This window comes from Canis lupus, chromosome 16 (assembly GCF_048164855.1).
Source record: "Canis lupus baileyi chromosome 16, mCanLup2.hap1, whole genome shotgun sequence".
Lineage (NCBI taxonomy): Eukaryota > Metazoa > Chordata > Mammalia > Carnivora > Canidae > Canis > Canis lupus.
In genome coordinates, this window is record NC_132853.1 from 49,688,832 (window position 1) to 49,705,415 (window position 16,584).

The window sequence follows — 16,584 nt, forward strand, 5'->3', positions numbered from 1 at the left end:
AGACTGCCAGCCGTGGGCGCACGCACCTGCTTACGGCTGCCAGGGCTGCTCTGCCCTTTCCCATGGGCTGTGTTACTGTTCCCCCACCCACCTCGGGGGGTTTCTCTGAGAAAAACCATTCTGAGGACTGGTCTTGCTCTATTTTGTACCAAAATCCATAAAAAGCAGAGCATGTCCAAACCTTCCCCCCACAACAGTAGATTACTGTACTTTCCAACAGACTGAGCCACCGCCTTTGCCAGCGCTTGGGATATGCTGCAAATAAGTGGCCGGCACTCAGGAAGCTCAAGGTCCCAGCAACAGTTGTGCGGCCTTGGATAAGGAACACAGGGAGACTCTTTGTCTTCTGGTTTCTTCAGGGTATCAAAAGAGATAGTGGTATATTCAAGGGGTATGAAGAAAGCTTAACATTAGTCTGCATGGAGCTCTTTGAAATGCATGAAGGGCACTACAGTGGATCAATTCAACACTTGCCCTAGTGTTCCCAGAGAACCCTTGTCCGAACATTTATAAAATCTCTCCGCGGATGTGTACACACACACACACACACACACACACACACACACACACACGAATACATTTTAAATCACCTAATTGCTTTTAAAAATGTTAAGTAAACACGCTGCAATGATTATAAGGCATCTGTACCATGTATCCAATGCGAGCCTGCCACGGTAAGAGCTATTTGAGAAACTAAATCACATCAATGAAAGAATAGCAATGAGTCAATTGATGGAATATTGCATTAGCAATGGCCTCTGACCCCGCATGATGCCAACTGAATGCTTTTTCCTCTTTGTAATTTAATCATTTTTCAGTTAAATTAATTTCTTAAAATCCACTCAGATAAGCCGCCTATGTTAAACACACACACACACACACACACACACCCCTCCAGGTATAGGTGAAATGAAAGACAAATGACACTCGTGTTGTGACTTTTTACCTCCACTTTACTCTGGAAATGGGCAATATCCTGTTTCTTTTTTTTTTTTTTTAATATTTTATTTATTTATTCATGAGAGAAAGAGAGAGAGGCAGAGATACAGGCAGAGGGAGAAGCAGGCTCCATGCAAGGAGCTCAACGCAGGACTTGATCCTGGGTCTCTAGGATCACACCCTGGGCTGAAGGCAGGTGCTAAACCGCTGAGCCACCCAGGCTGCCCCGACATCCTGTTTCTTTTTTCCATATCTGACCAGGATTTTCCATATAACTTCTTCCTGCTAAAGAGTGATGTTGTCAAGGGGCCACAAATACCCCAAGCAGAGACCCAGTCAACACCACAGAGACCATGTAAATGCAACCATGAGTGGCCCTAGAGTGTGTCTGCTGTACAGACAAACCGGCTGGTGTTTTATTTATTTATTTTTTTAATACAAACTAACTGGCTCAGAAGGTGGCTTTGTACAGGTAGCAACTCTGAAGAGTGCTAACAAGCCCGCCCGCACATTTGTGCTCAGGCTTGCTGGAAGAGCGTCTTCTACACACATCCAGGAATTTGTTTGAGAACTGAGAGTGGTTAAGTCATGTTTTAAGAATGTTCTCTCATTATCCTGACTCAGAGGGCACAGTGAGCCACAGAAAGGAGGGTGCACAGTGATACCTTCTGTTTTGTCTGGTTTTCAGGAAATGCCTTCAGCTGTATTGATGGCTGTAGACTGATGTCACTGGGGTCTGTTCCTTCACATCTTTTTACAGGGCTAGAGCAAGAGTGTTTTTTCCTGATAACATTGATTAAACTTCATGACCTGGGAGTGAGGCCCACTGAGGGAGGGGAGTATGGATGGAGACGAGCCCCTCTAGGAGAAGTGAGTAGAACAGAGGAGGGCCTAGCATGGTGTGAGAGGAGAAAAACAAAACAGAAATGATGAGTCACAAAATTTGGGAAAATAGAAATCTAGGAGCTGTGGTTTGGCAAGTAGCTCCGACCCTTAATGGAAAAGACAGAGATAGAAGGAAAACAGAAAAAAAAAAAAAAAGAGAAAAAAAAAAAAAAAAAAAGAAGGAAAACAGAGGTGAAGAGCATGGAGGAAAGGAGAGAAGAAGAGGCAGAGGGGAGCAAGAAAGGAGGAAGGCAGGGGAGTAAAAGCAGCAAGACTCAGTGTGTGACACAAAGGCATCAGTAAGGGACATTATGAGGAAACGCACTGTGATGAGAACCTAGAAGTGGATAATCAGGAAAGGCCACCCAATATGGCACCTCTGGTCATGTCAGGGTCCCGGAACTAGGAGAAATACTTTGGCAATTCATCTTCAATCTTGTGCCAATGGATAAATCTTGTGCCAATGGATAAACTTGTGCTCGAATGACATGTTCAAGTTTCTTCAAAGATTGGGATAGGGATCAGGAGGTCATCATTACCAATTCTGGTGAAGAATCTCTTCACAGGTCCCCACACAATATGTCACACACACGTACACGCACACTTAAAAATCACTCCAAAACCACTCCACTGAACATAAAATAAAAACCCAGCCTCAACCCCTACAGCTTTACCAGCCTTCCCTCACAACAGCCTTGTGGCCATACCAGCTGCCTTGCAATTCCTTGAATCCCCTGAGCTCTCACCTCAAAATTTTCCCATTGTTGGGGTGTCTGCGGGGGGGAAATTGGTTAAACCCTCAACTCTTGGTTTTGGCTCACAATCTCCAGGTAATGAGATAGAGCCCCATGTAAGGCTCCGGGCTCAGGAGAGAGTCTGCTTGAGAGCCTCTCTCCTCCTTCCTTTGCTCCTCCCCCTGCTATAAATAAATAAATAAATAAATAAATAAATAAATAAATAAATCTTACTTTCCCAATGCAGTTTCCTCTGCCTGTGCTCCTTCACCCTCAAAGAGCTGGCTCCTTTTCATCTCTATACCTCACCCAGGGAGGCCATCTTCAACCACTTTGTCTCAATAGGTTCCCATGCTCCCCCTCATCACCTTCAATATTCTCTCTCTACACACTATTAGTGCCCTGGCAGTATCATTTGTCAGGGTATATTTATTGATTTGTGTACCTGTAAATTGTCCTTGACACCTACCAAATATTCTTTTTTTTTAAGATTTTATTTATTTATTTGAGAGAGAAATAGCATAAGCACAGTGGGGAGGGGCAGAGGGAGAGGGAGAAGCAGACTCCCCATCGAGCAGGGAACCGAAGTGGGACTCGACCCCAGGACCCTGAGATCATTACCTGAGTGGAAGGCAGACACTTAACCAACTGAGCCACCCAGGCTCCCCAAATATTTGTTGATTAAGTGAATGGAGTGTTCCAGATTCACTGATATGGGATACCCAGATTTGGGGACTGGTAGCAGCCCCCAGGAACCCCTCTTTACTGAATGTCTCGTCCTCCTCCCTGCTGCCCCACACCTCATTCCCACCTTGGCCTTGAAGCTCTTCCTGGCCACCCTCTAGTTAAAGGGAAGGCAAGCAGCTGTCCTTGGGCGGGGCAGATGCAATCAGAAGCCTCAAAGAATTAAAGAAGGAAATTAGAGTTAGCAACTAATCTGATGCTCCTTCTGTATAATTAGAAAAGCAGAAAGAGCATCACAAAAGAAAGAGAGTACAGAGGTTAGAAATGTTCTTAGTCAGGGATGAATGTTCCTCTGTGTGGTACGGTCCTCTGAGGGTCCTCTGGATCCCCGGTCCATCCCTGTGCATGCAGAGGGCATTCCTCAGAGCAAAAGCTCCCCGACTGCCACCGACAGGAAATGGGCAATGAGAAAGGAGCCCGCCTGCCTTCCAAACCAGCGCTGCCTCTGCTCCTCTATTAAGCTGCCTTTGGGGTGTCATTCTGCTTTTATCCAAACAAAATATCCTGGGGTAACATCCATTTCATGAATGTCCAGGAGTTCATGCTTAGCATTCATGCTCCTCTGCCCTCTTGATAAGAAGGAATTTCTTTCTTTTCTTTCTTTCTTTCTTTCTTTTTTTTTTTTTTTTTTTTTTGGCCTGTGTATTTATCTGTCCAGAAACATGTTTAAAGATCACATGAGATCCCGATGCTGTCATAGCTTTCTGAGGCCTGGGTCTTGCTCAGAGCTTGGTGATCAGTCCACAAATTAAACTCTTGGCCAAACATGTATGGCTTGAGTTTATCCAAAGTCCAAACAAATCAGATACTCCTTCTGGACAGAAGTCAAATTCTTTCCTTGGGTAACAACTGCTCAGAAATTTAGAAAAGCAGTATGTTTTATATCCTCAGAGTTCTTATAATCACATCCAATCTTGTCTAAGATGCATCAATTGCAATAATGAAGGGCTCTGAAAAGTCTGAGGCTTCCAAAACGAATAAAGAAATGAAAGCCTGTTTGAACTTTTGAGAAATATCTCAACATTGTACGATCCAAAAACATTAATGAGTTTGCCCTCTCTTTGTAAAACAGCAAAATAGGCCGGCTACAACTCCAAATGAGGAAAATTCTAAGGAATCTGCTAAAGGACATGCTTTTTAAAAATTAATTGTAGGGAGTTTGCCAATCTTTACTAGAGCCTACTTTGTTCCACAAGAGAATCAGATCTCAGCTGTTTGACCTATGAAAGCCCAACAGGCATTACTAAATTTCAGATAGTTCATGGATGGCTGCAAGCCCCAAATTGGATACACCCTCACCATTAGGAATGAGGTCATAAAATGTCAGTCTCTGAAATTCAGGACAAAAAATATCAATATAAAATTAACCACCATGATATCAGTAACATGAGATTAACATTTTAAAGAAATACCAGGCCTTTGGAGCGGTTTTTGTCAATTTGTAGGGTGACGTGCCCTGCTGTGTTTCAGCAAGGAGAAATAAATCTACATAATGTAAATAATCATGAGAGCTACCATTTCACTGAGCAGCTATGATGGGGCAGACGAATGCCAGAAACTTTATTTCGTTAATCCTCACAACAAGCTGGCAAGGAGGCTCTGACTATTCCCATTTTAACTGTGCGGATTTTTTTTTTTAAGGATTTATTTATTCACAAGAGACACACAGAGAGAGAGACAGAGATATAGCAGAGGGAAAAGGAGGCTCCCTGAGGGGAGCCCGATGCAGGACTTGATCCCAGGACCCTGGGATCACGACCCGAGCCAAAGGCAGACGCTCAACCACTGAGCCACCCAGGTGCCCCAACTGTGAGGATTTTGAGGTGTGGGGGCCTGAGAGTTGTTCACTGTCGCAAAGCAAGTGTCACTGCTGGGATTCTAACCCTGCTCTTCTCAACTCCAAACTATGAAGCTAATGGCATAAGTGGAACAGAAGCAGTCCCGTGAAGTTAACCAGAAAGTCAGTTAACTGAAACAAAGATGTAGTAAAATCTCTGAAGGCTTTGAGATGAATAATCCAAATCAGTTATCCAGACTGAAACAACTCTGGAGGGAAGGGATGTTCTTCCTTAAGGCCTCCTCGGCTTGCTAGAGAAATCCCTTAAGAATACTCAAGTCCCTTTGATCTAATTCAATATTCACCAAGCCTTCTGATCTTTAATCTGATCTCCTAGGGATGCCTTCTCCCCTGGTGGGGAAAGTACTTTATGCATGTGACCAGAGTTGGTCAGCCAGCACTTATATTCTCTGAGGTAAAATAATAACTTGGTCCAGTGAAGAGCATTTAGTCTCCATTGTGTGGAATTATTGGGAATCGGTTCCTAAAAAGATCAGCTCTGAATGAACTCAAATGGCATTTCTGATCATACAAAATCAAGGACCTAAATCTTGAATCTTGGATGACCTGCCCTAAAATGCCCAGAGGGCTCACCTTGAAAGAGCCTACCAAGCTCTCTAGCCACCTTAATGAGAGATCTATACAGGCCACTTTTAATAAGTGACATTAACAGACTGTCACACTGCATGCTTTGTCTGGCCAAATATAGCTACGGCATGAATGCAGAGGGTCAAAACAGCCCATGGCATATTAAATAAGCCATTAGCCAGTTTTTAAAATTAAACAGGGCAGCCCGGGTGGCTCAGCGGTTTAGCGCCGCCTTCGGCCCAGGGCGTGACCCTGGAGACCCAGGATCGAGTCCCACGTCGGGCTCCCTGCATGGAGCCTGCTTCTCCCTCTGCCTGTGTCTCTGCCTCTCTTTCTGTGTCTCTCATGAATAAATAAATAAAATAAATAAATAAACAAACAAACAAACAAATAAATAAATAAAACAGATAAATCCCCCCCACACACACACACACATAAAGAGGTTCTGGAGGAGAACTTATGAAGCTTTCGAGGACTATCATGCCCACAGTCCCTTCTCAAGAAAGCCACTTCTAGAGATTCCTTCTATAAACAAACTGCTATGCCTCATGCTCTGTGCATTGAATGAAAGCAACATCACCACATTGGCCTTAGCTGATGAGAACAGACACCCATTAGTCATGGCGAGGCCCAAGGTAAAACTGACCGTGTTGTATATAATAACAAGGGAGGCCACCAGGTTCTGAGGCCACTTGGCATACTGCTCTATGCCTTTCAGGAGAGCTCCCAATTAGACAGTAACAAAGTGACCTAGTTAGATTCCGCTATTAGGAAGAGGAAATATTAGGTGGACAAGGAGCTGGTGTTGTTCCAGATGAGGTAAATAGCTGAGCCAGGCCTCCATGAGGCTCCTGGATATCCCAGGCTTAGGGGGTAGTCCCGAGTCTTAGGAGGCTTAAAATGCATAACTATTCCCTCTGGACAGCTTCCTCTTTGCACTGAATTAAATGTTCCCTCAAAAAATGTTATTTTTGAAACTTAATACATGGAACACTTCTGACATTTTATACTTGAAGCTGCCCTTTGCAGAACTTGTAGGTTAAGCTAAAGAACTTCCCAACACTTATTTGCAAACACCAAATATCTTAATCGTTAGAACCCACTATTTACTTGAGTCTAAGTTCTGTTTTCTTCACTTATTCATCATCTACCAAGGACATTTTGCAAAGATTTTTGCAAAGAGGACGCTCCTTTCCCCAGTCAGGAATTGTGTTGTCTTTTTCCCCCCTCACATTAATATTTCTCTTCCTTAGCACATCGCTTCTTAACACTAGAACTAATCTTATTTTATCGATGTGCCAAACTTGTTTACTCATTAAACACCAGAGTTGGAGTTGCTAGGGAGCTGTTTATAGGCTAGCCCCTGGCACTGCCACCTTCTTTCAAGAGCACCAGGATTCTTTTCATAGAACTTAATTTTCAGAGACACTTTGAAAACATGGAAGAATTTAAAACTGAGATATAAAGTGACATCTCCAAACCTTGTTATTTAAAAATCTGAAAATGGTGGTGTGCCTGGCTGGCTCAGTCGGTAGAGCATGAGACTCTTGATCTCGGGGGTTGTGAGTTCGAGCTCCACATTGGGTATAGAGATTACTTAAAAAATAAAGTTAAGGGATCCCTGGGTGGCGCAGCGGTTTGGCGCCTGCCTTTGGCCCAGGGCGCGATCCTGGAGACCCGGGATCGAGTCCCATGTCGGGCTCCCGGTGCATGGAGCCTGCTTCTCCCTCTGCCTGTGTCTCTGCCTCTCTCTCTCTCTCACTGTGTGCCTATCATAAATAAAAAAAAAAATTAAAAAAAAAATAAATAAAGTTAAAAAATTAAATGAAGGGAAGCCCGGGTGGCTCAGGGGTTTAGTGCCGACTTCAGCCCAGGGCCTGATCCTGGAGACCCAGGATTGAGTCCCAGGCTCCCTGCATGGAACCTGCTTCTCCCTCTGCCTGTCTCTGCCTCTCTCTCTCTCTCTCATTCTCTCTGTGTCTCTCATGAATAAAAAAAATCTTTTAAAAAATTAAAAAGTAAAAATCTGAAAATATTCATGGTTTTCACTCAAGTGCATTAAATAAAATCTTAAAATGTGCCTCAGAAAATGAAGGTACCGATTATTGAGTGCTTACTATATACCAAGTATGATGTTAAATCCTTCACCATCTCTTGTTTAATCTCCACAGTACTGCTTTGAGGTAGATTTTATTATTTTATACAGATGTTGAAGTGGAAGGAGAAAAATGAGGATCTAATATGTGCCACGGTGCTTTTCTTACTAGTAGGAAACATCAGGAGCTGAGAATGGAAAGCCCTGCTTTTGAGTCCCGGTCTGCTTCTTACCTTGTGTCCTTGGGCATGTCACTTGTCTTCAACTATCTCACCTCAGCTTCCAGTTCCTCATCTGTTTGTTAGTGATTAATAATTCCTGATTATCATTAATCATTATGATTATTCTTACTTGAAGGGAGTCCTAACTTAACAGAACAAGCTCACCATCTATCATTTCACTATTATAGTTTTGATCAGTGTGTCTTAAAGATTGAAAGGCAAATTTGGGGAATGCCTGGGTGGCTCAGCGGTTGGGCATCTGCCTTTGGCCCAGGGCGTGATCCCGGGGTTCTGGGATCGAGCCCCGCATCGAGCTCCCTGGGAGGAGCCTGCTTCTCCCTCTCCTGTGTCTCTGCCTTCTCTCTGTGTCTCTCATGAATAAATAAATTAAAATCATCATTTAAAAAAAAATTGAAAGGCAAATTTGGGACAACATGGATGGATCTAGAGTGTATTATGCTAAGTGAACTAAGTCAGACTGAAAAAGACAAATAGCATATTATGTCACTTATTGGTGGAATCCAAACAAACAAATGGCAGAATCAGACCTATAGAAAATAAACGGGTTGCGGGAGAAGAAGGGGGAGAGGGGCAAAATGGGTGTGCAGAGGAGTGGGAGATACAGGCTTTCAGTAAGGGAATGAATAGGACATGGAAATTAAAGGCACAGCATAAGGAATATAGTCAATGATACTGTAAGAGCATTGTATGGTGACAGATGGTAGCTATACTTGTGGTGAGCAGAGCATTATGTATAAACTTGTCGAATCACTAGGTTGTACATCTGAAACTAACATAACATGGTGTCAACTATCCTTGAAGTTTAAAAAATAATTTGAAAAAGATGGAAAGGTGAAAACCATGGGGAGAGGTCTTAGGTTACTACTTATCAGTTAATGGTTCAAGTATTAACTAATGCTTTAATAAGATTACTTGATAGCTAAGAATAAGAACAGAACATGGGTTGAGCTACCATGGATGGAAAGGTACTAGCGACTGCTGAAGGACCAAGGAAGGCTGGGTGACAAAGTGCCCAAAACAAAGGTTTTACCTCTCTGCTTGGCTCAGAATATGCCTTAGAATTTGGTGTGAAGGCAGGGAGTAATGTTCAGAGTATAACATGCAGTCTGGTCTGGCTGAAGTGTGAATGAAGAAGTGCTGACAGAGGAAAACCAAGAAAGCGAGCCAGGGGGAGGGTACAGGGAAAGCCATAGTCAAGAGTTTGGATTTTATTCCACAGCGAGGAATCTTTGAGAGCTTCTTAACAGCGGACCACAACATGAGACCTCAGCGCTTATAGAATAAGGGAAACGGTCTGGGTAGGGCAGAAGACAGGGGCTCCAGATGTGGTGGGGAGGTCCTTACAATGATCCAGCCATGAGCTCCTGGAGCCCCAAACTAGGGTGGTGGCAATAAAAATAGAAGGAAGGATGCAATACTGCAGGAAGTATGGATGCCAACTGGATTGGGGGGATTGCTGAGAAGACACCCACACCACAGACACCTAGGGATGCTGGGCACTGATGAAAGATCCAAGAATTTCTATTCTCCTTCCTCTCTATTCTCTACCCAATCAGAAATGCCGTAACTTGACATCAGTTGGCAAGTTATTGAGTGCCTACATGTGCAAAATGAATGGAAGAGTCATCTTGGCCTACGGAAAACCACAGACAGAAATAAACCTGGCAGAGAGAAGGTGAGGCTAGCACAGGTTCTGGTCCTTTCCAAATCTGTGGGCACTAGTCTAAACCTCTAAGAATGTCCTTCCTTGGGAAAGGCAGCCAAGATCACTGATAACCAGGAGATAACTGGAATCCGGCCTCAGTTCTGCAACTGACGGGGTGCCTCCCTCGATCATTTATTTCTTATTTCAGAGCAGGTATTTCCGAGATCCCCTGAACAGACTCCAGAGCTGCAATTTCCGCTCTCTCTCCTCTACCCATCTATTGCCTTTAATACTACTTTATTCAATTAAAAACCTCTCCCCCTCTCGTTTTCTAATCCCGTTCTTTATAAAGCACAGCACTGATTTCAGAGCAGGGGCGATGGCCTCAATATCTGGGTCTGGGCCTGGCCATCAAGGCAAAGCCAATCCGCGGCCTCCTTCAGCGTGTCTTCTCCGCCCGCCGCCATCACCGCTCGGCCTCCCCGACCGCATCCCGTTCCCACGGCAACCGCGGGGCGCCCGCGGCCGGGCTCAGGACCTCGGGGCCGCGGCCCCCGCCCCGCCCCCACGCGCGCGCCCGCGGCCCCCAGCTCCCGCGCGCGCCGGCCGAGGAGGCCGCGTTGCCAAGGGAACGGGAGGACGCCAGGCAGCCGCCCCCACCGCCTCCGCCCCTAGAAAGCCCGGCCGCCGCCGCAGAAAGCTGCCTCCCGGGAGGAGGAGGAAGAGGGCCCGGTAGCGGGAGGGGAGACGAGGCAGGAGGAGGAAGAGGAGCACAGGGACGGCCTCGCGCGATTGATGGGCGGCCCCTCCGCCCTGGAGCAGCCCGCCTGCCCCGCCCCTCGGCCCCTTCAGCCCTCGCAGGTGGGGGACTGACCCGCCAGGTAACCGCCTGCCCGCCCCAGCCGCGCGCGCCCCCTGCGGCTCCCCGCCCAGGCTGTCCGCCTCCCCTCCCCGGCCGTCCCCGTGTTTTCCTGCCTCAAAGGGACAGATGTGGGGGACCCGGGGAATCACTTGTTTGCACCCTGGCATAACGTCCCCGCAGGCTTCTCGGGTCTGCAAGTCCAGGGTAGGTCTACGGGAACCGCACCGCCCCTCCGGCTTCTGAGAGCGCAACTGTTGCTACGGTCATCGTTGGGAGCCTCGAATTGCTTGTCAAGCCTGTGACATCAACCCCACCCCCAAAAGTTTCCCAGTTACACATGGAGTGTCTCTCTTCTAGGCTTGAAAGTCAGTGTGTGGCCGCCCATCTCTGTCACAGTTTCACAATAAAACGAAGAGTCACTGCCAGCTTTTCTTACAAGACCCTCACACCCCGCACACCTTCATCTCTTAAACCAAATGGGCTGGGAGAGTCCGATTATCTCCACCACCACCCCCATCCATATTAATTCCTCCTCTTTCCTTTCGGCCACAGCATTCTCTCTCAGTAGAGGGGTGTTAGGAATATTGGCCTCAAATCACTCATCTTTGTTGCTTATATTCAAGTCATTTTTATAAGATTTTAAAACTCTTAAGATCTTTTAAAGCTAAGATTTAAAGAAATCCTGTACCTTTGTCCTTACAAATTAATTGTGTAAAAGGAGAAATAAGTGCTGAGCTCCTTCTTCCAAGCACCCAGGTGTTGGGGGTGGTGGTGGTTATAAACCTGATTGTCAGGTATTAATATAGCCATTTAGATTTTGGTCTAAAGGAACCTGCAGCCTACAGAGGGGCTTGAATTACATTTTTCTTTATTGCTGAACCAATAAAATATTCACTTTAATACTTCTAATATGAGGGCATATTAGAAACTTCTAATAATAAAACAGTGAAATAGCTCGATGTTATTAAAAAGAGCTCCCTTTGATTCTTTTGGCAGATGTGGTCATAGAGCAGAAGGACAGGACAGTATATGTGACATTTTAGAGAACCGAAAGAAATATATTCCGCAATCAGATTCTGTTCTCCTTAGTCAGGGAAACTTGGTTTGAATTCATTGCAAACTTACACTAGAGAGGAATACATATGTCACAAAGTTCTTAGAATATTCCTCATTGAAATTTCACAGATATGTAGAATTTCAAGGCCAAGAAGAATCACTCGCTCTTGCTTTCAGCAAAGCAGGACTCCCTTCTCCCTTACCCACATCCCTCCTACTCCCTCCTCTTCTTCTCCCAATTTAATATGGCTTCTTATGTTGATTTTTAAAGCCCAAATCTGGCCCAATATATTGTCACCAGAGACTTAAAACAGAAACGTGCATGACCATGAGTGGATTTTAAATTGAGAAGCAGTTCAAAGGTGAGAAACGGAAGAGAATATACAGAATACTATTTTAGAAACATACCCCTTGCCCACATTTGATTATCACCCCCCCTCCCCCACCTGCCTGTATTTGCTGAGGGAAAATTTTTGGGCTTCAAATGGCTATCTGGTTGAGTAGGCCCACTAAACTGAGATCTGCAAATTAAGCATTATCTCATGAGAATTTATCTCCATACAATTATTTCTGTTTCTGGTTCGTCCTGGTCAGTTTTCAAACCTGCAGTAGAGAATGGGGTTCAAGTGGTACTTCAGAAAGCTAAAGAGTGTTTACCTAAACTGTGGTGATCTCCTAATAATCTCTTTCCCTGGTGCCTGGAGTATTTGTTTACTCTCACAGAGTATTGATGCATTTAAGTAAAGTACATGTGGTACCATGATGCTTCTAAATACACATTTTATAGTAAAGTACAGTAATAAGAGAGTTTATGGGAGGGTAAAGAGACTTTTGTAGGTAATTTGCAAGTCCTTTATTTGGTAGGTGATTGTGAAGTCAGAGGTAACCTAGTAAGTAGTTAAAGTTGTTATTTCCTACCCAGTTAGACAAAGTTTTTTCAAGCCTCTTGACTTATAATAAGTCTCTTTCAAATAACACAGCATTAAAGCCAGGATATATTAGCTAGTTTTCTATGCTAATTTTGTAACCAAAATGTATCATCCATGTGGACTCTGGAATGTGCCCCGTTAGTGACCATTAACACATTTCTGTTATGAAACCTTATGTTCTCTTCCTGATTAATATTCAGACAGGCTTCTCTCTCCAACAGTAGCAGCAGGGGCTCATCTTTCTGTTGTTTTAACAGCATTGTTTTCCTAAGAGTGGGAACATAACTTCATTCTATGCAGGTACAAATTCATATGAAAAGTTAAAAGTGATTATTTATTTATTAGAGAGAGAATGGGAGAGGAGCAGAGGGAGAGGAGAGAGAGAATCTCAAGCAGGCTCCACACCCAGCACAGAGCCCTACACCGGGCTTGATCTCAAGACCCTGAGATCATGACCTGAGCTGAAATCAAGAGTTGGATGCTTAAGTGACTGAGCCCCAAAAGTGATCTTCTAAAGTATAGTTCCCTAAATGACTATTAAAGATACTCAGAGGCAAAATTTAGGTTTTGTGTGTAGTCTGTGGAACTATCTGTTGGATTGTAGTTTTGATTTGGACTCTCAAAGACCAACTCTCTATACTTCAGAGACAGTAACTCCAGAGGAAGCAGCACAAGTTTCTAAATGATATTGCTCAGGGCCTGGTGATAAATCTGGTGAGATTTCACAATGACCAGTCCAGACACTGAGTCACCATGAATCAGGGGCAATCTGATTTTGCAAATATCTATACGACTGAAAAAAATGGGGAGGGAGAGGAAAGCTTCAGAACACAAACACCTGAGGGTAGGGATGTTGTCTATCTTATCCTGCTGTTTCTCCAGAGTCTAGAGCAGCACCTGTCACATGGTAGTCACTAAATAATGTGTATCAGAAAGAAGAACAAAGCTGGAGGCATCATTCTTCCTGATTTCAAAACAATATTACAAAGCTGTAGTAATAAAATCATATGACTTGGGGATAAAAGCAGACACAGATATCAATGGAACAGAATAGAGAGCCTTGGAAAATTCTTGCATATGTCGTCAATTAATTTATGACAAAGGAGCCAAGAATTTACAACGGGGACAGGATAGTCTCTTCAATAAATGGTGCAGGGAAAACTGGACAGGCACATGGAAAATAAGGAAACTAGACCATATTACATTATAACCAAAAAATCAACTAAGAATGGAAAATGAATTAGAGACTTGAACATAAGACCTGAAACCATAATGCTCATAGGTGGTAAGTGCCTTGACCTTTGTCTTGGCCATGATTTTTTTGATTTGATATCAAAAGCATCAAAGACAACAAAAGCAGGGTGCCTGCCTGGCTCAGTTGGAAGAGCATGTAACTCTTGATCTCAGGATCATGAATATGAGCCCCATGTTGGGTGCAGAGATTATATAAATATATAAACTTAAAAAAATAAAAGGCAACAAAGCAAAAACCAACAAGTGGGACTACACCAAATCAAAAAGCTTCTGCACAGCGGTTGAGCCTCTGCCTTTGGCTCGGCATGATCCTGGAGTTCCGGGATCGAGTCCCATATTGGACTCCTTGCATGGAGACTACTTCTCCTGCCTCTGCCTCTCTCTCTGCTTCTCTCTGTGTCTCTCATGAATAAGTAAATGAAATCTTAAAAAAAAAAAAAAAAGGCTTCTGCACAGCAGAGGAAACCATCATCAAAATGTAAAGGCAATCTACTGAATGAGAAAAAATGTTTGAAAATCATGTATGTGATAATAGGTTAATATCCAAAAATATATTACAAATGCATACAACTCGATAGCAAAAAGCCCCCAAAATCCAATTTAAAAATGAGCAGAAGAGCCTGTGTCTCTGCCTCATTCTCTCTCTCTCTCTGTGACTATCACAAATAAATAAATAAAATAAATAAATAAATAAAAATAAAAATAAAAATAAAAATGAGCAGAAGATTTGAATAGACTTCTTTTTTTTTTTTTTTTTAAAGATTTTATTTATTTATTTATTCATGGAAGACTGAGAGACAGAGAGAGCCAGAAACAAAGGCAGAGGGAGAAGCCGGCTCCATGCACCGGGAGCCCGATGTGGGATTCGATCCCGGGTCTCCAGGATCGCGCCCTGGGCCAAAGGCAGGCGCCAAACCGCTGCGCCACCCAGGGATCCCTGAATAGACTTCTTTTCCAAAAAAGACATACATATGGCTAACAGGTACATGAAAAGGTCCTCAACATCACTCATCATGAGGGAATGTGTATCACCCTTACTGACAATAAGATATCACCTCAACCCTTGTTAGAATGGCTTGTATCTAAAATGTAAGAATTAAGTGTTGGTCAGGATGTGGAGAAAAGGGAATCCCTGTGCACTGTTGATGGGAATGTAAATTGCTGCAGTCACTATGGAAAACAGTATGGAGGTTCCTCAAAAAATTAAAAATAGAACCACTCTATGATCCAGCAATTCCACCTCTGGGTATTTATCCAAAACACGAACTCGTGGCAGCATTATTTATAATAATAGCTGAGACATGGAGGCAAATTCGATGTCTATTGATGGATGAAAATGTGAGATCTATATATGTATATTTATGTCAGAGAAAGAAATAATTTATGATCTCATACATATGTGGATCTAAAAGCAAAACAAAATACATAGATACAGAGAATATTCAGAGAACTGGCAGTTGCCAGAAGTGGGGGTGGAGGGTGGGAGGGACACCATGGGTGAAGGGAGTCAAAAAAGCATAAACTTCCAGCTATAAAATAAGTACTGAGGATGTAATGTACAGTATGGTGACTACAACTAATAATACTGCATATTTGAGGGCCGCCCGGCTGGCTCAGTCAGAAGAGCACTGAGTCTTGAACTTGAGCCAGGGAGGGGGTCATGAATTTGAGCCCCACGTTGGGTGCAGAGATTAATAAATAAAATAAAGAAACTTAAAAAAAAAACATACTGTATATTTGAAAGCTAAGAGAATAGATCTTAAAAGTTCTCATCACAAGAGGAAAAAAATTTAACTCCCTGTGGGTGATGGATGTTAATTAGACTTATTGTGATCATTTTGCAATACATACAAATATTGAATCATTATGTTGTACACATGAAGCAAACGTCATGTGATATGTCAATTAAAAAAAAAATACGTGTAGAAATCACTGAAAGTGCTTCGCTGGCCAAAAAAGCAGGCTGTGTAAGACCTCAGGTGACCCTACTGAGGAGGTCCAGCAGACGCCTCATGAACCGCGCCGTTTAATAACTGTGTGACTTGAAATATTTTGGTCATAAATTTAGGCCACCCCAATCAGAGCCAAAGCTCTTGAAAGCATTGTCTCTACTTCTTACCTCTCATTTGCGCAATTCACTGCAATCTGTCTTCAGTGCTCTCACCAAGGTTATAAATAACCTGCTCCTTGCAGCACGCTCCTCCCGGCATCTATGAAACCGCACCCACCTGGTTTTCCTCCTGCCTCTCTGGCGGCTTTGCAGTTTCTCTTCCGCCCCACGTTTAGGTTGGAGTGTTCCTCAGCTTCCCACCCCGGGTTCTCCTCCTCTTTCCACTTGTCACTGAATGCTAGGGGTGCCCAAATCTTTACTTCTCTAGCCAGCTCCAGAGCCCCGTGTCTAACTGGTGGCTTGACACCCCCATTTGCTGCACCCCCACCACCTCAGACTCGGCATGGCTTTCTCACAGAGAGAAATATCTCCAGAATTGTCTAAGGGTTACGTTGGCGGAGACCAGGCACCAGAGCCCAGTGAGCTGCTCCAGTCAGGAACCTGGCCGGCTTCCCCCACATTCCTTCTCCTGTGCTGTCCATAGTCATCAAGCCCTGATGGTCTTCTCCCCTGAGTAGCCCTCAGATCCATCGTGGTGAGAGTGTGGGAGGCCCTGGTGTGTGTGAGACTCTCTGGGTTCCAATCCCAGCTTTTCCATTTACCAGCTCTGTAACCTTAAGCAAGTTACTCCTGGTGCCCCAGTTTCCTTATTAGCACAATGGAA

The 16,584-nt window shown here is 44.0% G+C and overlaps 1 protein-coding gene across 8 annotated transcripts in view; it reads left to right on the top strand.

The window, feature by feature from the left end:
- Positions 1–10,309: 10,309 nt before the first annotated feature.
- MARCHF10 (membrane associated ring-CH-type finger 10) overlaps positions 10,310–16,584 on the top strand; it is an 88,319-nt gene continuing 82,044 nt past the window's right edge. For 2 of the 8 annotated variants that reach the window (XM_072781242.1, XM_072781245.1), the window contains exon 1: positions 10,310–10,590. The gene's annotated coding sequence lies outside the window, so the exon portion shown is untranslated. Of the gene's footprint in view, positions 10,591–11,772; positions 11,990–16,584 lie in introns of those variants that run through there. The other 6 variants (XM_072781247.1, XM_072781249.1, XM_072781244.1 and 3 more) reach the window with 5 other exon arrangements.